The following is a 4,880-nucleotide window of genomic DNA, read 5'->3' on the forward strand; positions in this document are numbered from 1 at the left end:
GAAGAAGAAGAAGAAGAAGAAGAAGAAGAAGAAGAAGAAGAAGAAGAAGAAGAAGAAGAAGAAGAAGAAGAAGCCCCAGCCTCTTATCCAACTACACTATGAGAGGCATTTATACAATTACTAGAGTAAGATGGCAGTTTGAAACAGGTTAAGAACTGACACTTGCACCAGAGCCCGTGCCAGAAGCTGGAGACTTGCACTGTGGCAATTTTCCCAGATAATACAAGTAACAAACCAGCAAGCCTGCCACACTCTGGTGTCAGGGTGATCCCTCTTTACAGCCCCACATGAGGGGGTTCCATCTGGTGTGACTGATAAGCTCACGTGTCTGTGTTTATGATATGATTTGAATATTTTCAGGTTTATTTATTGACACAAAAGAGTCATTTATCAGTTTTTCGTGCTTCCTGGTGCTCTGGCAGATGGTGGCTGCTAACTTAGGTAAGGTGTACCGTCAGTCCTGGTTGGCACTTATATTCAAAACGGAGTTGCCCAGGTTATTGCTTATTTAATGGAGTCTTTCTAAGCTAAGCTCAACATGATAGTCCATACAATACAGAGAAAGCCACAGCAGTCCCTGCCTGTCCTTAGCACACCATGCTGGCATCAGGGTAAGGTGAACTTGTGTGTCAGCTGACGCTGCTGAATTTCCCACTTGGAGTGTCTCTTCAGTTCACCTCTGGGCTTGTAAAGCCTCAGATCCCAAGGGTGCACACGGGCACGCACACACACACACTCAGAATCCACAGGGTGGGCCACTTGGGCAATCGTGGCATGAGTGTTACAGGGACATCATCTGCTTTTCTATTGTATTTGATGCTCGTGGGACTGAACTGGTATCTGGTATTCTACACCTGTCAAAAGCCCAAGGCTAGGGAGGCCACAGGCCCTGGAGGAAAGCTATTGTTGTTTTGCTCATGAATAAGATATGTCCATCAAATTGCCTTCTGAAACATTATGTCTACAGATTAACGCTGCCTTCAGCTTTGGCCAAAAAGCTTCTTTTGCAGTGAGTGATAGTTACTGCAGGCTCATAACTGGTCTGAGACAAGTGACCTGTTGAGTGCACAGCCAAAAATGTCACCACCTCCAAGGCTCAGGGGTACATCATGAAAGAGAAGGGAAGAATTTAAGAGTCAGAGAAAGGAGGGATGAGGGACTGCTTCTGGTGCAGACCTTGCACTTACAAACTCACAAACTCAGGGAATGGGTCCATCACCATCTGCCATGGAATGCGGATGGATTGTGAGGCCCTACCCTTCTCTGGGGTTCTACTAGGTAGTTAATTGTTTCTGGGATGGTGAGAAACATTTTCTTCAGTTGTATGAATAGTCACTGGTACAGACACACACAAACACATACACACACACACACGGTCATTGTACAGGTGGGAAAACTGAGGCCCCAAAAGGTGAGATGCCCACTGCATGCTTTCTCAGGTGGCAGAGCCTGGTGTCTTATCACTAGAGAACAAGGGGAGCTTCTGAACTTCTGGTATTAGACTGTGAGGAATGTCCCTGGCCTGAGGGAACCCAAGGCACACATATTCTGAAAAGCATTTGCCAGGAGTCCTCTCCCGGCCAGGCCACCAGGTGGTGCTGCTCACCGAAGCATTCCTGGATCCTCCAGGGACCCTGAACTCAAGGTGAGCCCAGTCATCTGAGCCCTGGGGCTCTTTATGAGAATGAAGAATGCAGTCCACTTTGAATGTTGCATATACCCATCCTTTTTTTTTTTCTTTCTTTCAAAGAGTAACGTGTTACCCAAAACTAGAGAAGAAAATGCACCATAAAGTCACGAGCCTCCCTCACCCCAAGCCACGACCACAGATGGAGTATAATTGCCACCCAAAAAGGTGGCACATGGGCTGGAGAGATGGCTCAGTGGTTAAGAGCACTGACTGCTCTTCCAAAGGTCCTGAGTTCAGATTCCCAGCAACCACATGGTGGCTCACAACCATCTGTAATGGGATCCAATGCCCTCTTCTAGTGTGTCTGAGGACAGCTACAGTGTACTCACACATGTAAAATAAATAAATCTTTAAAAAAAAAAAAAGTGGCACATGCCTTTAATCCCAGCACTCAAGAGGCAGAGGCAGGTGAATTTCTTGAGTTCAAAGCTAGCCTGGTCTACAAAGAGAGTTCTAGGACAGCCAGAGCTACACAGAGAAACCCTGTTGGGGGGAGGGGGGAAATACAGGTGTTACTACATTACATTTTCTCATTTTCCTTTTTAAGAAAAATTTTCTTTTTTAAGATTTTCTCATTTTTTCATTTTCTTTTACTTCTGTCTATATAGAATGCTAAAAGGAAATGAAAAATATTTAAAAGACACTGGGAATTTAAAAAAAAAAAAACCCTCAAAGTTAATACTCAGACTTCCCAACCAAGAAAAGTTGTTACCAAAATAAAGATCTGCAAACATGCAGAGCTTCAGGATGTGGGGAGAGTTCCAAACCTTGTCAGCTCCCTTAGTCAAAAAGTCCTGTCTTCCATGTTTGTCTTAGGAGCACTGAGGCCCTTCTAGGCCTGGACCCCACCTGTTGAAAACTGGGCTGTCCAAGGCTTTCCCTGAGGCCCTGACGTATAAAGAAGAAACACAGCCAGGAGTAGCCTGGAGCCAGGGCTTTGGGGAAGCTGTGACTTCAGACCCTGAGAACCCAACTCTTCTCATAGTATGGGACTATGATATCAGTCCCAAGGCTGCTGTACTCTCTCTGTAATGTTCTAGAGATAAACCATGTTTCCCTTGTGCAACGATGCTTGATTATCTTCCTGCTGACTTGACCCCACTGTGTGACAGTTTCTGCAGACTCTGCCCCATGGCCCCACTGTGTGACAGTTTCCGAAGACTCTGCCCCATTTCTCCCCTGGAAAGGTGTCCTGATCTGGTCTCCTGGTTCTTTCTCTCTCTCTCTCTCTCTCTCTCTCTCTCTCTCTCTCTCTCTCTCTCTCTCTCTCGACCTGTCACTGAAGAATAGCCCCAGGTCACCCACCCATGCATGCCCCAAGGAGTTAGTCATGTTATAATGGTTGGTAGAGTGTCAGAGGAGGGGGAGTCATACTCCTCAGTGTAGCCACTGATGTTTCTCATGCTCAAGAAAATAATACACACACACACACTTACACAGAGACACACATACATGCACGTACACATTCTCACACACATACACCCACACACATACACATGCTCACTCAAATATACACACACACTCACACATGCACATTCACACAGAAAGACACACACGCTTTTACACATATGCGTGTATACACACACATATTCATACATACACATGCCCACTCACACACATACATATACGTGCTCACATATACATACACACACAAATACACACACACACACATGCACACAAGTGTTCATGCACACAAGTGTTCATGCCAACAGTAATTTATTGAATTTATCAGCCATTTAAAAAGACATAAAAATAAGAGGGAGACTTGTGGAAAAGTCATTCAGTGAGGAGGAGGAGACAAGAGAAGATACTGTGGGGAGGATAAAGGGATCATTTCCTAAGGTCTGAGAGAGAGGGAGACATCTATAGTTCCTCTATTCCTTCCAAATTTCCACCCTCCTCCCTTCCCCCTCTCTCAGGAAAGCCCAAATGGCTGTCTACTGTGACCCTCCCTGACATCTGTTTAAACACCATGCTGCTACTAAAACCAGGCAGCAACCACCCCTAAGACCAGCAGTACGATGAAGTTGGTCCTGGTTGCTGCTAATGTACACTCCCAGCCATCAAGAGTAAGACACAGGCCAGTAACTAAGGCAGTTTCTCTGCTGAGGGAAGGGTCACAGCCAGAGGATGCTACATCTGAGTCTAGAAAGCTGGGGAAGGACAGTCCCCCACAAGTAGAGGAGGCTATCCTGGTCTTAGAATCATCCCATGTTAAAAAAAGAAATCGGGGCAGAGGGGTTACTGTTAGGTTCTAGAGAAGCTTTGCCAGAAGAACTTTGGGATGAACCTGAAGAAGGGCATTGCTCATTTGAGACAAAGCTTGAGAGAGCTAAGACAGAGCCTGAGGAGACACAGACAACAGAGGAGAGTCCTGGCCACAGACCAGCAGGGTCTCATAGGTATAGGTAGTGTGCACCTGTGACCCCAGCACTCGGCAAGCTGAGGCAACAGGATCATGAGTTCAAGGCCAGTCTGCACTACATAGTGAGTGATTGCCTCTGCTGTGCCTCTTTGAATTCATCAAAACCCTGCAGCCACCTAGATCCCAAGGTTATACAACCTCCTAAAACAGTATGGCCAGCTGAGACAAACATTCAGATTCAGGACTGCATGGGGTGGGGGTGAGGGTGTTTCTGTTTAAACCATAGCATCCAGCTTATTTCACTCTGTGCTCAGTGTTGAGGTGGTGGTGGTGGTGGTGGTGGTGGTGGTGGTGGTGGTGGTGGTGGATGTTGTTTGAGACAGAGTCCCTCTGCGTAGCCTTGACTGGCCTAAAACTTACTTTGGAGACTGGCTGGCTGTGAACTCAGAGATCTGCCTGCCTCTGCCCCCTGAGTGCTGGAACTAAAGATGTACACCACCAGGCCTGCCCATGTTTAGATGTTTTAAAAGGCAAACGTCATATGGCTTAAACTCCAGTAAAGAAAGATCAGAGCCAGAATATGAAGCCTCCCTCAACCCTTCTCAGCTGGGCCCTAGAACTCCATACTGATAATAGCGCCTAGGACCACCTCCATATTTCCCCCCAACCAAGGAGCTGGTGTTCTTGAAAACTGGACTTCATCCTCCCTCTCCCATCTCATTCCCTAGGCAACACCAACATTAGACATAACAAATTATTTAACATGATAAACAGATCTCCAATCTCACCCTAGAGTCCAGATCCCAGTGTTCAGGATTGAATTTC

The 4,880-nt window shown here is 46.4% G+C and overlaps 1 protein-coding gene across 1 annotated transcript in view; it reads right to left on the bottom strand.

Annotated features, from left to right (window-relative positions):
• Allc (allantoicase) overlaps positions 1 to 4,880 on the bottom strand; it is a 31,961-nt gene extending 27,081 nt beyond the window's left edge. The window contains exon 1 of the mRNA XM_028768899.1: positions 4,844 to 4,880. The gene's annotated coding sequence lies outside the window, so the exon portion shown is untranslated. The remainder of the gene's footprint in view (positions 1 to 4,843) is intronic.

This window comes from Grammomys surdaster, unplaced genomic scaffold (assembly GCF_004785775.1).
Source record: "Grammomys surdaster isolate TR1022 unplaced genomic scaffold, NIH_TR_1.0 188, whole genome shotgun sequence".
Lineage (NCBI taxonomy): Eukaryota > Metazoa > Chordata > Mammalia > Rodentia > Muridae > Grammomys > Grammomys surdaster.